At 58.2% G+C, this 16,498-nt stretch overlaps 2 long non-coding RNA genes across 4 annotated transcripts; one reads left to right on the top strand and one right to left on the bottom strand.

Annotated features, from left to right (window-relative positions):
• Positions 1-1,781: 1,781 nt before the first annotated feature.
• LOC132670518 (uncharacterized) lies at positions 1,782-4,776 on the bottom strand. Its single transcript, XR_009606760.3, has 3 exons — positions 4,724-4,776; positions 3,836-3,901; positions 1,782-2,571 (listed from the first exon to the last, which is right to left on the bottom strand). It is a non-coding gene; the product is annotated as an uncharacterized LOC132670518 (long non-coding RNA).
• A 321-nt stretch (positions 4,777-5,097) lies between these two features.
• On the top strand, positions 5,098-13,865 carry LOC144615857 (uncharacterized). Of its 3 annotated transcripts, none has more exons than XR_013554475.2 (3): positions 5,098-5,483; positions 8,903-9,022; positions 13,503-13,865. It is a non-coding gene; the product is annotated as an uncharacterized LOC144615857 (long non-coding RNA). The 3 variants fall into 3 exon arrangements; XR_013554474.2 differs by lacking the exon at positions 5,098-5,483 and adding an exon at positions 6,234-6,687; XR_013554473.2 differs by lacking the exon at positions 5,098-5,483 and adding an exon at positions 6,694-7,724.
• The last annotated feature ends 2,633 nt before the right edge of the window (positions 13,866-16,498 follow it).

Raw genomic sequence — 16,498 nt, 5'->3', positions numbered from 1 at the left:
GAGGTCCGGAATTCTGTAAACCCCAGAGGATGCCTTCCTCCCCGAGGTCCGTTTCAGGCACTGGGTCGGGTGAACAAGAGTGGAGTCACCCACAGCAGGGCAGCAGGATCGAGGGAGGAGTGTCTGGACCCACGAAGGGCTGTCTTTATCACAGCGAGGGTGACTTTGAGTGTTTTCTGAGACAAACCTGGAGCCCTTGAGGACTCAGAGAGGGGCTCATCACTGTTGGCACTGTTGGGTACAGAGGTGTTCTGCTGCCGCGTGAGGAACGGGGAGTGAGCTCCCCATCCCTGGAAGAAATCAAGCAGGAATGCGCGTCCCCTCATCTGTGGGTCCTGCGGTGGCTTGCCCTGGGCGGGAGGGTGGACAGTTTGACAAGAGGGTGGGGAGTAAATGAGCTCCGGTCAAACATTTAGAACAACGTCTGGCTCACAGAGCCCGACAGGGGCTGGTTATTCTTTAAAGGTCCCTTCCGGTCCCAAACTGTAGAAGTCCCTGGCTTTGTCTGTATGCCCATGTGCACAGCCTGAAGGAAAAACACCGGGCAAGAAATCGCTGAAGGGTTAAGAATTAAGTTAGGGACCAATTAAGGAGTGGGTCTCGCATCCCTGAGCCCCAGCTGCTCAAGTGCTAGAACATCCGTGGAACAAACAAATTGGAGAAATTCATATTTATTAGAGCTCCTCGCAGGTCCAGTGTGTCTGTAATCGTAAGAAATCTCAGGACAAACCACCTGCTCGGTGGGGAGGGGACATCTTGCGCACAGATGTGCTTGCGTGATGGGGGCGCCCCCTTCGGGCCTTCCGAGGAGGTGCAGCCTTGCTCCAAAGGACTCGGGTCCAACTGAGCGTGCTCAGCTGGACCTGAATTGCTCAGGACAAAGAAGAGGTTAAATCCTGACAGCTGCCTTCTGCTCACGGGACACATGCAGAGGGACACCCAAGCTGCCCGGGGGCCCTCTGTCCTCGTCCCAAACTGAGGAACCCCTTTCTGGATGGAGACAGATGGCAGACGAGCAGGTTCCTCAAGGCAGCAAGAATGTGTCTGTCTACCTTCCAGAACAACCCACGGGATTGAGGGCAGTCTGCTCCCCAGGTTTCAGCCTGCTCCCCGGAAGGGCCTGCCCAAGGGTGGCCTCACACGATGGTCTCTTAGCTGCCCCACTAGAGCGGGTGCCCCCTGGGCAGGGGCCACGTCTGTCTGGCTCCCCATCGTGTCTTCATGAAGTTCTTGTACGTGGCGGGGCCTCAGTGACAACATGTTGGATCAGATTAAATAAAACCAAAGCCCCTCTGAGAGAGAAGCGTCAGTTTTCACGCCCCACCTGTCATTCCTGAGGGGTCACACTGCTCCGTTCGGTGAACCCGTAACTCCTTTCCCAGCCTGATCAGCCTCCACCCTGGCCCACGCCCCGGCATCTTCTAGAAGGGCTCAGAGAGCCACCCTACCGGCCACGACCAAACACGGTCAGTCGTTTTTCTGCCTCCTGTCCTTTGTCTCCGTCGGTCCCCTGCCTGGCGTGCTGTCTCTCCAAACTCTTTCCTTTCTCACAGCCCCCGCTTCGTTCCCAATTTCTGCAAGTCCTAAACATCCCCCTTTCTCCCCGCCCCCCTCCTGCACAAACACCCTTGAACCATGTTGAGGATTGCTTTCCTGAGCAGCCAAAAACTGCATGCACACAATGGAATTACTTTAAAATGCTTTTTTAAAATGGCCACCCATTTTTTTTTTAACATTTATTTATTTTTGAGACAGAGAGAGACAGAGCATGAGTGGGGGAGGAGCAGAGAGAGAGGGAGACACAGAATCCGAAGCAGGCTCCGGGCTCCGAGCCATCAGCACAGAGCCCGATGCGGGGCTCGAACCCACAAACCGCGAGATCGTGACCTGAGCCGAAGCCGGACGCTTAACCGACCGACTGAGCCCCCCAGGCGCCCCCACACGGGCATCCCTTTAAAAGTCAGCTTCCGATGTTAGGGTGGCTCTGTGCTCCCGCGTGGGCACTCGCGGTGAGCCCGCCCGTGTCACAGCCGGGCCCCCTTGGTGCTGCTAGGAGGTGGCCATCCTCGGAAAGCCCACTCCCGGGGGAGCAGCCATTGTGTTAAAGCATTGGGCGCGACTGTGGAACACGGCTCGTGATTTTCCTCCGTGAGCAGGATGTCGGAACCAAGAAGGGGCCGCGGGGTGGTCCGGCCCCACCTGGCCCTGCCTGCTGTTTGAAGCCAAGAATCTAGGGGCTGTCTTTGCTGCTTCTCGCCTTGCCGACATACTATCTGCGTTTCCAGTCTGTCGGCTCAACCCCCAAACGTGGCCGGAATCTGACACCTCCTCTCCTCTCTCTTACCCAAACCCAGCCCTCGTGACAAAGTCCCCAGGTGCTTGTCACAGCTGAAGGACGGGGTCTACCCTGAGCTTGGAGGGGCCTTCAAGTCAAAATCAGAACCAAGTAGGACCTATGCCACAGGGCAGGGTGTCAACACACAGCCTCTCCGATCCAAGTCCTGGCTGCCACTTCCTGTGTGTCGTTGATCAAATGACTTAGCTTCCCTGGGCTTCAGTTCGATTTTCCTCCTGGTGAAATGGGCCCAATAAAATGGGTTGAGAGCCGCGCCCGGTGGGGGCGTGGGGGGGGTGGTGTGGACAGCCTGCCCCACATACGGGAGGAGCCGCTCGAGTGGTCTGAGAAAGGCCTCCAGCTCCCGGAGTCACGGGCAGGTGCCCAGGGCACCCAAGGGGCTGCGGAGAAAACCAGCCGCAGCGTGCAAAGCCCCGGGCGGGTGCTTATGTGGTTCCAGCCCCCCTGGATAATTCCCTGACGGGGGTCCCCTGGACCTGAGCCCCTAACTGAATCGCCTTCAAGGCTGCCCCCCCCCAGTCCAGCCTTCTGGCCGCCTATCATCCCGCCCCTGCAACACTCCCCGTTCACGAGCCTTTGCACAGGTTGGTCCCTCTGCCGACGCCATGGCGGCTCCCTGCGGCCCTCCTTCCGCACCTGTCACCTCCCACGGCATGTTTCCTGTCTCTTCCACCCGCAGCTGCCCCTGCTCAGACACCCTCAACTGCGCCTCCCCTCATTCCCAGCCAAGCAGGCCACTCTAACCCCCGGTCCCCTTCCCCGTTCGCTGCTTGGTGTTCTGTCTCCCCCGACTAGCTGGCTTCGCTCCAGGATTCCAGAAGCTGTAATCCTTATCATCCAGGCTCCAGGCCCCGGCCTCCGGCAGGCTTAGCGTGGCATTCATTGCATGAATGCACGAGTGAATGAATGGAGTACTTGAGTGGAAGTCAGAGAAGCAGTAATGACAAGTAAGAAACATTGGCTCTCGAGTGGGCATCTCAAGGCTGGAAGCCCGGCCCATTTCTCACTCCTGTGTCCTGCCTCTGCTCCTCAGCACGTTGCCTCTTTCCCGGGACCTCAGATTCCCCTCTGACCTTGGGAGCTCGGGGGGACCTGACTTGACAGTGTAGGTGGGAACTCTTTCTGACTGCCAGGCCCCATGCCACCCATTGATGTGGGAGCAGCCCGAACAGAAAGAAACAACATTTGCTCCCTCCTCCGTCCTGGCCACTCCCCGAAGCCTAGAACATCGGTTAGGATTCAGTGTGGTATGTGGAACGGACAAATCAAGCCAGAAGTCACCAGCGCCCAGGTCCCTTCGACTTCGTTGCCCCTCCATCCTCAACACAGAGCTTCTACTTCACAGACCAAGGTGGCTGCTTGTGCTCCAGCCCTCACGTCCTCATTCCAGCCATCAAGAAAGAGAAAGGAGCGAGGAAGGACTTGTTCCCTCTCTGTGAGGAAACTTCCTGGAAGGCCACACACCAGACTTCCACTTACATGTCATTGGCCAGCACTCAGTCGCACATCCATGTGCCCAGGAGCTAAAAATCGGGGTCCTCGTTCCTGGAGAAGATGGGGAAAGTAGATGATGTGGGGCAGTCAGCGGCTCTGCCTTGGCAACCGTTCAGGGGAGCCATTCAATCATTCTTTGATTCATCGACACCGTGCCAAGAGCTGGTGAAACAGCAGGGGCCAGGACGACGGAAGCCAGGAGGGGCGACTCACAGGGTCCCCATCCCAGCAGGAGACAGTCGGTGAAGTCCCGGCAAGAGAGCAGCGGTGCTGGGAGAGAGCAGGGGAGACGGAGGGGCGGAAAGCTCCCCTGGCTGACGGAGGCGGAGCAGAAGCCCTCGACCATTCCAAGAAGCAGGACACGGCTTGCACCCCCCAGCTCAGCGGGCGCTGGCTGAATGCCCCTGGGCGAGTCCTTGCTCGTCCCTGAGCCCTCGTGGGCAGCAGCCACGCTCTCACTGCGCTGCAGAAGCGGGGCCTCTGGGAAGAAACTGAGGCTCAGAGGGTCTGAGAGCCTTGCTGTTTGCCGGTAGTTCCCAACGGGGGGAAATCGTGCCCCCGCCCCCAGGGAACACGGGCCCGTTTCTGGAGACATCAGTGATCACCACAACTGGGGCTGCCGCTCATGGCATCTGGTGGGTGGGGGCCAGGGATGTTGCCAGAAACATCCTCTGAGGCCCAGAACAGCCCCCTCCCCGTGACAGAGAACCATCCAGCCCCAAAGGTCAGCAGTGCCGAGAACCCCGTCCTCCGCGGTCACCCGGCGAGAAGGAGCACGGCCGGGGTCTACACGCAGGGTCCCTCCACCCAGAGCCCACTCTGGCTTCTCCAAGTGTGTTTCAGAGCCCCCACCCCAGACCCCCGTCCGCGTACCCCAGACGACGGGCTTGAGATGTCTGCTTTCTTAACAAACACCCACAATGACTCAGACATTTGCTGAAGTTTAAGGAGAACAAAGTACCAGGCACGTAGTCACCCCCCCACCCACACCAAAATCCATTACAAGTTTAAAGTACAGCTATTATTTTTACAGCATTGCTTAGAAATGGCTTGCAATCTCTAATTTGCTAAATTGATGTGTATATTGACTAAATAAATATTCGGCACGAAGCCCGAGTCCCCCTCCACACCTATTAATCCTCAGGAAATGGAAACACAAGACACGAAATGAGCTTTTGCTCAGAGCTGCAGACAGGAATACATTATGTTGTTTTTCAAGCGTTCGGGGGCCTGGCTCGCTGCAGCAGAGATGTCCCAATCACCAGCCTCCAAGTTTTCCATGACGCACATGTCTGCCCGTGGACGTGCCTGTGTTGCTAAGGTTCTTTCTTGGACTTTGAAAGTCTAGGAAGAGAAACTTTTCCCTCGGTGGGGAGAAAGCTGGGGTGACTGCCTTTTGGGGAGCTGGTCCGAGGGCTTGGTGGATGGCACCGGGGTTCATGCATAGAAATCGGGGCTGCTGGAAGGGCCGGGGAGGGGTAACCCGGGACATTTCCCCTCCCCGGGCACTACGGTGTTAGTGCCTGCAGCCCTGGGGAGAGATTGCAGGGGCGGGGGTGGTGGGGAGAGGGTCCTCTGTCAACACGCCCACCCCAGGACAGAACAGCAGGGGGAGGGCGTTGCTGCGGACAAAGTGAGTGTTGGCTTTCCCCGCCCTGGGGCGGTGGGGGGGCTCTGGCCTCTGGGATGCCGACGGGTCCTTCCAAAGTATGAACTTCATATCTGCCTGTGGTGCCAGCTGATACCAATGAAATAATAGAGCCCAGAATTAGCAGAGAAGTTCATCTTGGCAGCCGGGGAGCGGGGAAATGTTCTCCAGAAGAGGAAATGGCAAGAGCCTTCCTTTTGCCTTACTGGGAGGGTGTGAATCCCCAGAGGGAGGCATTTCAAGGAGGCTGGCCTCTGCCCGAAGCCGGCCCAGGGCTCCCTCACCAGGCAAGATGCCAGACCACTCAGGGTTTCCAGTCCTCAGAGAGGCTGGAGACTGGGAAGGGCGGGGGGGGGGGGGGGGAGGGGGGGTCTTTGGCATTACGGTGACCTCAGTTTCCAGGTGAGGATCACGGTGGGGGCAGCGACAGCACACGGCACCTAACCCACAGCCAGCAAGCTGACTGCTGCAGGAGGCGACGGTGACCCCTCCCAGGGCCCCCCATCCCCCCCATGCCCCCCCCCCCCCCCCCCCCCCCCCGTCTACAGACAGACAGGACCGGCAGATGGCAGGGCAGCAGGGCTCTCTGAAGCCTCTACGCCCTCGGGGGTTCCCTGAAAACAAGGCTGTGGGACCCCAAAGTGGGGCAGGGGTGAAAACGCAGACCCCACCTCTACGACTCTCCAGGCAGAAGGAGCAGCCAGTGCACTTGCCCCGAGCCAGAAGGCCGCAGCCGGCTTGGCAGGAGGGACTGTGGCCTGAGTTGAGGGCAGAGGGGTGGCCAGGGTGGGATCCCCCAGGGCCTTGCGGCCAAGCACAGGAGGAGTCGGGGTTGTATCCTGGGTGCAGTGGACAGCCGGGGGACAGCTTTGTAAGGACCCGTCTGAGCTGGGCCTCAGCGGCCCCCGGGAAGAAGCTTCAGCCTCGCGTGGAAGGTGGAGCCTAGGTGTTGAGCCCCTGAACTCAGCCGGAGCCGAGCTGCGTCCCCATGGGCTGGTCAGGGGAGGGGAAAGCCCGCCTCCCGCAGGACCAGTGGAGACTCACGGAGGGCGGTCCCGTGCCGATGCCCCCACACACCTGCGGCCGGGGGTCCAACAACAGACCGCCAAGCGCGGTGAGACGCTGGTCTGGGCCGGCGGGCACCAACATCTCACGCACTTGGAAATCCGTGGGGCGCTTCCCTGCACAGGTCAGCAGACATGTGCCCCTGGGCCCAGCAGCGCCACCTCCAAGCGGAGGTCCCCAGAGAGCCGAGTACGGGCATCCAGTCGCCCTGCCCCACACGGGCAGAGCTGGGAACAGGCCAGGCGGCCACGCTGGGCGAACGGTTCAACCCGCCATGGCCAAGGCTTCCAGGGGGCCACGCAGCCATGCACGAGAGGGTCCCAGTAATGCATTCCGCCCCCCCACAAGGCTGAGCAGAACACTAACCTGGACCCGGAGAAGGAACCCAGGTGGGCAATGAGCCCACCCCTGGGCAGGGACCCCACAAGTCTGTCCGCCTTGGATAAGGCACAACCTTCCAGCAGTGACAGAAAGAAGATCAGTGGTTGCCTGGGGGCTCGGGGAGGTGGGATATGCACAGCGTCGGGCCCAAGGGAACTTTCTGGGGGGTGATGATGGAATGTTCTAGATCACACACAGGTGCCCAAACTCAGCCCACTTTCCCCTTAAGACCTGTGTATTTCACTGCATGTAAAGACCTTAGTAATTAAAAATAAACCAAAACCACATCTGTAAAAAGGGGTCTGCTTTTGGGGGTTGGGGCCCACGATCTCCTCTGTGTTTCCAGCCGCCCAAGCTCCCCAGGCAAAGCAGAAGTTCTGTGCAAGTGGAAAGAGCCTCGCGCGGGGGCTCCTGAGGCCACCGCGCCCGCCTTCCTGCGGCATATCCGTCTTGTTATTGCCAGAGCTGGAGAATTGCTCCCGAGGCGGAATCTTGAATATTCATCTGATTTACGGCTGCCGAAAGCTTTATGAATCCGCCCACCAATACCTGCAGCCGGTCATCAATCTTCCCCCGAGATTGTGCCTTTGCCAGTAACTCATGAATTAAAGAGGCCCCCGGCGGCCCCCACGCCTCCCTCCCCTCGCGGCGCGGCGGGATGGAAGGAGGGCCTGACCCGAAGTCAAAACACTGTTGTCTTGCGGCAGAGGCTCTGGGTGACCTTGGATGACTCACCCAGACTGTCTGCAGCGCGAGCAAGAGAAAACTTGGGAGCCTCGGGTCTGCCTCTTCCCAGCTCTGAGCCTCAGTTTCCCCGCCTGGAGAGACGGGGTGCAGCGCCCCGTCTGCCTGCCTGCCTGGGTGGGAGGCGGGGGGAGCGGAGGCAGGAGGGACGTGGCATCACCCGGGGATGTCTGCAGGAAGGACGGAGAAGGTGGTCCTCCCGGCCGACTCCCCTCTGTCTCTCGTGAGGACGACGGCACATTTGACTTTCCGGGGGACCCACGGGGGCGCTGAGGGTAACCAGCATAGCGCTGTGCCCCTGGCAAGCACCCGACAGGGGGCAGGTGTTAGGCTTGCTTATCCAGGAAGGGACAGATGTTTCAGGCTTAGCTCTGGGCTCGGGAAGCAGTTCCAAGGCATCTTCAGAGTCCACCCCTGGGCAGGGACCCCCGACGGAAACTGCTGCCCAAAGCCCAGGGCCACACGGCGGGCTTGCCCAGGAGCCCCGGAGCCTGCCCTGGGGCTAACACTCAGCAAGCGGTGGCTGGGCACTCAGACTGTCACCCAACCATTGGAAGCATCTGCGAAGCGCTGGGGGGACCCACGCCTGTCTCCCCCGGGGTCCGCAGACGGCTGGAAGGCAGAGAGCCCCCCTGGGCTCAGACACACCGGGGTTCAAACGCGGCCCTGCTCTTGGCATCCGGGGACCTTGGCAAGTCCCCCACCCCCCCCCCCCAAGCCCCATAAGCTGGACACTGATGTCACGGCTGCGGCGGAGGGGAGCCTGGGGGGCCCAGAGAGGCGGCCTGCTGTACGGGATGTGACGACGGGTGGCACTGAATGTCTGCCTGACACAGGGCACCGCGTGGGTCACTGGTGGCGGGGAGCTGGCTCAGATCAGCCCTCTTCTTCAGTGGTTCCCTCAACAAATGTTCATCAGTCCCTTCAGACCACGTAGAGCTCCTAACACCTGTTCCCAAAGACACGCCGAGGGGCGTCCCCTCCCCGGGTCCCGGCTCCCACCAGTGTCTGCAACGTGGCAGTGTCCCCCGGGACTGTGGCTTGCCACGTCGGCTCAGGGTGTCCTTCCCAGATCTACACGACCGCAGGCCGACCCTCTCCTCTGCAAGGTGCCGGTGCTCAGCGGGCCCCCGGGCCGCCTACAGCGTGCAACAGCAGCCCCACAGCCGGACCCAACGGCTGGGCCCCTCTGTCCAACACGCTCTCCCCTGCAGGCCTGCAGTGAACAGAGGAGGCCATCGCCATAAAGAGCTGACATTTATTCGGCGCCTACTGTGTGCCAAGCTCATTCGGAACACCTGACGTGCGCCCCTTCTGTGAACTCCCACTAAGAGGTGTACAAAAGAGGGAGCCGAGGCACAGAGAAGTGAATGAGCATGAGAACGGTGAGCCCCCTCCCAGTGGAACGCTGGCTGGACCGACCCTCCCCACTCTGGCGTGGCCCCGGGCCCCCTGGTACTTAGGAAGTCCTCCAACAAGCAGCCCCGCTCTGGGGGAAAGGTACCTTGGAAGGCGGTGAAGGGGGAGGCAGAGGCCAAGGCTGGGGACACCAGCTCGCCTACTTGGCATTCCCTGGGAAGGGGTGGAGGGACTAGCCGGAAGCTGACTGGGGAAAAGGTCTCAGCTTCTGAGAACAACATTTCCCGGGGGCTTGGCCTCCACCATGAGGGTTTGTAATCTATGGACTTTTCACCTTGGCACCAGCTCCCTGACCACGTTGGCAGTATTTACCCTGAGGGAGGGGGAGGGGGCCGGGTGGGTGGTGTTCATATGTGTGCAGGCGCACTGGAGGGGAGGGTCAGAGCCAGCTGGATCCGGGTCTTTGAGAGCCTCTGGCTCCTGGAACCTCCGACGGAGGTCTCCCTCCTGGTCTTCCATTCTTGCTCTCCGTCCCCGCCCTCCTTCACCTCTTGCTCTGAGGGTTGTAAAGCTGGTGGATGGATGATGCCAAACCCATGGCCCCCCCCCTAGGGATTTGCACCCAGGGTGGAGACAAGGGCTAAAATCCAAGCTCCCACCCTTGCCAGCGCTAAGAACACCCCTACTGCCTCATCTATAGAATGAGGATCATAATAACACCCAAGGCTGCTAACGTAGCATGCCTGGAAAGTGCCTGTCACGCTGTAAGCACTCACTGAGTGGCAGCCGTTGTCACCAGCCATATGGGTGCTCAGTATATGTTTACTAACTAGATGGAGGGAGGGAGGAAAGGGTAAATGGATGGATGGGTGGAGGACAGATGGATGAATGTATAAATGAACAGATACCTACACAAGTAAATAAAGGTAGGTGGATAGATGGATAGTGGATGTTCAGTCATTCATTAATGAGTATCTGTCCATCATCCATCCATCCAACCATCCAACCATCCATCCATCTATCCACCCATCCGTCCATCTGTCCATCCATCCATCTGTCCATTGATCCATCCATCTGTCCATTGATCCATCCGTCCATTGATCCATCCATCTAACCATCCATCCATCCATCCATCCATCCATCCATCCTTCCATCTGTCTGTCCTTCCATCCATCCACTTATCCATCTATCCACCCACTCACCTGCCCACCCATCCACCCATCCACTTACCCATCCATCCACCCACCCACCCACGCACCCACCCATCCTTCTACCCATCTCTCCATCCCCCATCCACTCACCCATCCATTTACCCATCCATCCTTCCATCCATCCATCCACCCACCCATCCATCTGTCCATCCATCCACCCATCAATCCATCCATCCATCTATCTATCCTCTGTTTGTCCATTCATTATCCATGCATCCATCCATCCATTCATCTGTCCATTGATCCATCTATCCATCCATCCATCCATCCATCCTTCCATCTATCCATCCGTCCATCTGTCCATCCGTCCATCCAACCATTTATCCATCCATCCATCCATCCATCCATCCACCCTTCCTTCCATCCATCCGTCCGTCCATCTGTCCATCCGTCCATCCAACCATTTATCCATCCATCCATCCATCCATCCGTCCATCTGTCCATCCGTCCATCTGTCCATCCATCCATCCAACCATTTATCCATCCATCCATCCATCCATCCTTCCTTCCTACCATCTCTGTTGGATGTGTGCATGTGCACATGGCTGGGTGGATGGTGAGTGGGACAGACAGGAAGACAGACACACAGACGGATGGGTAGATGAATGAATAAATGGGTGGCTGGCGGGCCTGATGGGTGGATGGATGGTGGGTGGATGGACCTTCCGACAGACAACTGGATGAATGGACAGATGGAGGGTTAGATGAATGGACAGATGGATTGCTGGATGGCTGGGACCAAAAACTAAATGCTAAATTGCCTCCCTCCCGAAGGTGGCAGATAACAATTGCTTCAGCTCCTGCCTGGTACCACATACATTAACACGGCCACAGGGGGCCAGAACACTGCGGCCTTCACAATCTGCTCATTAGCTGACTCACGGAGCTTTTCACCTATTCGAAGCCAACGGGGTAGCAGCATGACATTTAAGATTTCCTTTCAGCAATCACTTGCTTGGCCTTTCACAGAACACAGCGTGCAGCTGTTCCCTGGCTTATATTCTCCTCCAAAGGTGCCATCAAGCCCCCTGTGTGCAGTAATGAGCCCAGCTTCCCCAGGGCTCAGGGGTGTGTGTGCCCTAAAAAGTTGGGGGCCCCTTTCCCCCCCAACTGCTGTGCCACATTCTCTCTCTGCAAGCAGCGTTACCAATTACCTTAATTACCCTTCAGTTAGGGGGTTTCATTTATAACATAGTGGCAAGGAAGTATTGGAGAAAGAGTTTCCCTGGCAACCAAGTTTTTAAACACAAGATTCTCTGAGTTTTAAAAGACACTTCTCCCCTAATTTCCCCCCTGAAAATTAGCTTGGAACTTTCGGATGCTGAAATTTTTAGCATAGCAGCAGGCCAGCACTTATGTCTGAAACCATAAAAGACCTAGATTTCTCCCCTGCCAGAGGCAAGACCCTGGGAAGCTGTTCAATTTCCTGTGCCATTTTGTTCTTGGTGGATGTAGGCAGGGACTGCAATGACCATTATGGAATGACCACGGACAGCGGCATTTTGCAAGCCCACGGTCAGTCCCGCTCCCGACGCCAACCCGTGTTCTGGACTCGGGTCGTTCAAGATCCCTGTTGGCCGAGTTCTGCCACGTGGGCTTGACGGGGAGAGCCCTGGGCCAGCAGATGGGTCTGGGCCCATCTCCCCAGGCCGAGGAGGATGGCACCAGCCAGCACCCCAAAGCAAATAAGTTCAAGGTCTGCTCCGGGTCGTGGCTTCTCCCACTGCAAACTTTCTATCATCAGCTTCCTGTCTCCCCCCTGCACTAACAAAATGAACCCCAGCTCAGGTGCACGACCTGGCTTTCCATAATCTGCTCCAGCCTGGGGGCGGCCCTCTTCCCGCCATCCACACGCTTTGCTCTGACCAAGCCACCCTTCCATCCGCTCAGCCCCCGACCGTCTAGACGGCACCTACCCCCTAGTCGCAGTGCACCCGTCCCCCAACATTCCACCCTCCACCCACCTTGACCCTTGTCCACACCCTCCCCCCACCGAGTCCCTCTGGAACCCCTCTATTTTGCCCTTTAGATCCCGGCTTTCCAAATTTGACTTCATGTCGTGAGCACTGCTCAAATGCTGCTTCCTCTGAACCTTTATGGCAATGTGTCCACACCTCTGGGAGCCATCCAGTGTTTCTGCTCTGTGAGGCTCAGCCATTACTTTGTCTTGGAGGTGCAGGGTAGAGTGGAAACATGAGGCAGAGCTCATTCAGATTCCGGCCCTCACAGCTTGGTGGCTGCGTTACCTTGAGAAGATGGAAGGATGGATCGAGGGCGGCTGCAGAGTTTATGTCTAATGGACCCTACGGAGGCCAGATGAGCCCCTAAGTGGAGGGTGGGTGGTCCATTGGGTGGATGAGGACGTGTGGAGGCCTAGATGGTTGGAGGGCGTAGGAACAGATAGTTAAGCAGAAGGATAAGGGGCTGGGTTGATGGATGGAAGAAAGGAGGGAGGAGGGAGGGAGGCAAATGCAAACGTGCCCGGCTGCCCAGGCAGAATTACAAAGTCTGGGGGGTGGACCAGGAGGCTGGCCATCCAGGAATTCTGGACGGGGCGAAAAGCACGCCTGTGGATTCTTGGTCACAGGAAACAGCGCTCCTGATAACTGGAGGCTTGAAGTTTTTCAGTGACCCTGGGAAAAGGACAGAGGCTCCTGTGGGACCAATTCATTAGGAAGGACAGTCCTGATCAGCTCACCTAAGCACTTGGGCCGGCTCTAAATGTGAGGCAGTCAGAGGGCGTTCAATAACTATTCATTGGAAAGTGACAGATTGATTTTGGAAGCCTGCCATTCTAGGGAGGCCTGGCCAGCCGGGAGCTGCATAGGCATTTCGCTCATCGGGAGTACGGTCTCTCATATTCGACAGCAGGAAAAACCGACCCTCCGGTGAGCAGTGAGCAGCCCAGCCTCCGGCCTCCGGTCTCGCTCCCATGTTTGCGCCGTGACAGAACCCACACCATAGAGGGGCCCGGGGCACATGCCTCCCTACGAGAACCAGCACCCATGGCCCAGGGGAGGCTGAACTTCCTCTGACCCATCTGGGTTCGGGAAGTGAAGGACCTCAGACTGGAGCAAGTCAACCCAAGGCAACTTGAGTGATAAGCCTGTCCTGGGGATCAATCCGCCCCCGAATCCAGGAAGGCCCTATAGATCAGGGACCTACCCCAAGGGGCTGTTGGGGGGGGGTGGCGGTGAGGGACAGCGCGAAGCTAGAAGGACATGCGAATACCGTCTCTTTCCAGGAAGGACCAATCCTGCGAGATGCCCGTCACAGACACACCCAGAGGCCACGGGAAGGTGCCAACATCTCCAGCTTGCCGGCTGTCTTCACCCCAGCCTGCGAGGGCTATTCTGACTTGGACAGCCATGCAGACTCTCGCGGGCAGCCGGGAGAGAGGACGGTGCAAACCCCAGGGAGGGCCCTTCACACACACCGGGGGGAGGGCAGTGGGCTTCCGGCAGCTGGCAGCTTGGTTGCCAGACGGGACTTTGGGGCCTCTCATTCCTGAGCAGTGCGTCTGAAAAACTAACAAATTTCCTAACAAAACTCGGGGAGCCTTGATTGTTAATAAAACCGTCTCTTTACTTCTTCCCTCCAGCTGCCTCCCCACGAGGGATACGGGCGGCGGTGGGGGGGGGGGGGCGGGAGGGAATCAGGAAGCGGGGGCAAGGGGAAGACAGATTCACTCTGCCTTATCTCCAAAGCGTTCAGCTAAGTGCCAGAACATAATAAGTGCTCAATAAATAACCACTATTCGAGGAGGAAGAGACGGAGGAAACCAGACAGGTCAGAATTTAATTCTGCCACGCAGGTCTATTGTGCTTCTGTCCAGGGAAAAAGAGCGAAAGAGCATCTCCACTTTCCATCTCCCTCTGCCTCCGAGGCTGACTTTGCGGTAGTGTCCTCCTGTCCCCTTTTGCCTGCAGCCTGTTGAAAAAAAAAAAAAAGAAAAGAAAAGAAAAGAAAAACCGAAAGCCAACCTGGCATGCTTGGCTGGGCTTCTGCCTCCCCAGCCCACAGCCCCTCCGACTTGATGTTTAATTTCCCTGGGTCGAGAGGAAACGTTCTGATGATCCAAGTTAATTCAAAATGTAAATTTCATCTCCTATCGGCTAATGGCTCTGAGCTCTGCTTTACGTAACGGGACAGCAGCTGCCTGATGAGTCACCGGGGCCTCTGGTGCCCCTGGTCTCTGCTCTTGGTGGTGACGCAGCCCTCGCTGAGGCCTGAGACCGCCGCAGCCTCTGTGCCCGCCGAGGCCAGACTGGAGTTCATCTGGGGGGGGCGCAGGGGGAGCAGCAGGGAGTTTTACTCACTGAGGGGAGGAAGGTTTATGTTAACCCCGGGGGCCGTGCTCAGCCTGGAGGCTCAAACCTGGAGAGACCCGTCCCCCGGGGCCATTTTGGGCGGCCGGGGGGTGCGTGCCCCTCAGCCCCTGGCAGAGAGAACTCCACCGTGAGCCAGGGGCTCCCACTGGGTAGGGCGAGCTGTGTTCACCCAGACCCAAAGAGCAGCCTTGAACCCTGCAGGGGTCAGTGCTTGGATGGCAGCCAAGGCTTCCAGCCGCTGGGTGGTTTGTAGCTGCTGTGGTCCTGGAGCCGCCCCTGGGCCCCTGAGTGGGTCCCCTTCGTCTTCCCGGGGGATGCCGAGGGCTCCTCTCAACTCCCCGCCTCGGCTTTTGCCCGTGTCCTCGAAGACGAAACCAGCTACAGGCTGGGAGTTCCCGCCCCCCTTCCGTGGCCCGCGGGGAGACGGAGGGGGGAAGGGGGCTGGGGGGGCGCCGGTGAGTTTGAGTGCCTGGTGTCACTCCATCCTTCCCGGGGACTTGGCATCGGCCGCGTTGAGCAGCATGTGAGGGGCGGATGGTGCGATCGAGCGTGAACAGGGAGCGGAGGGGGGGGGGGGGGCGTTCCCGGGGTGGGACCGCAGGCCAGCTCAGGGGCTTCGGGTGAACTCTCTGTGGGCCGACCGTGTTCTTCATGCCCCCCAGGGCCTCTCGTCCTCTCCGCCTTGTCCTTCTCCCCACACCTGGACCTGGGCTCCCTAAACCCCAAGTTTAGGGTCCCTCCGAAGAGCCACCAGGCCCCAGCTCCATGACAGGTTGGAGGAGGCAAGGCTTCCAGGGGGCAAGGCAGGGCCCTCCTGTGCGGGGTGGGGGGGGGGAGCTGTCAGAGAGGAAGGGACCGTCCCAGGATTCTAGTGGCTGCGGCGGGTACTGGTTTCGTGACCCGGATCTCATTCCAAGCGCTTCTGCTACGGGGGGCGGAGGGGGGAGGAAAGTGGACCCTCCTGCAGGGCTGGAGCCCTAGGTGTTCAGAGGAACACCTGTGCCTAGACCCTCCCTGATGTGGTGACATGAGCCAAACCCTCCCTCCCATTGCCAAGCCAGTTTGGGTGGGTTTCCTGATCCGCTCTCAGAGCTGGGATGGTCTCGGGTCTCCTGACTCCGGGGTTCTTCTCTGTGCCAAAGTTTGCGGTTAAGGCCTTGGACTCAATGCCAACGCAAGCCGGCCTGGAATCCGAGGCTCCCGGTGGTCCCAGCACTGCCACCTGCTGGCCTCATGGCTTTGTCAGGCTTCTGTCCTCTGGCCTGTGTCTCCTGGAAGTCGGTGAAAGAAACGATTCTTATGGTGCTCGTGATAACTGGGAGAGGTTCACGGGCCTGGCATTAAATGACATTGAACCCCATAATAAAAACAGTCTGTCCTTTTTTTCCCAATTTCTCGGAATCCGCCCGGGCTGCTCCTGCCACCTTGCCTCCCTCTTCCTCGTTCGTGTCCCCTTTTGACAAGGTGAGCGTGGGCCTCCGACTCAGAGCCTCTGGCAGACAACACGTTTCTAAGGTGAGTTAAGAGACACCTCTGTTTTCGTTGAGTGTATTCTTTTTTAAAAAAAAAACACTTTTTGAGCTGTAACTCACGTACCAGAAAATGCATCCATTTGAAACGCACAATTCCACGGTTTTTAATATAGTCACAGGATCTGCAACCTTTGTGGAAATCTCATTTGAGAATCTTCGGCACCCCGAAAACAAAGCCCGTACCTGTTAGTGATCCCTCCTCGTTCCTCGATGCCTCCCCCTGCCTGGCCCCAGGCAAACACAAACCTAATTTCTATCCCTGTGGATTCGCCTCTGCTGGACATTTGCTATAAACAGAATCAATCACTGGCCATGTCTTTCGTGGGGGGCATCTTTCACTTAGCGTTGAATTGATGTGGTTACTTTAGCAAAGAATG

Source organism: Panthera onca, chromosome A3 (genome assembly GCF_046562875.1).
Source record: "Panthera onca isolate mPanOnc1 chromosome A3, mPanOnc1 haplotype 2, whole genome shotgun sequence".
NCBI lineage: Eukaryota > Metazoa > Chordata > Mammalia > Carnivora > Felidae > Panthera > Panthera onca.
The sequence above is the reverse complement of the archived record's forward strand: the minus strand, read 5'-3'. Positions and strand labels throughout refer to the sequence as shown.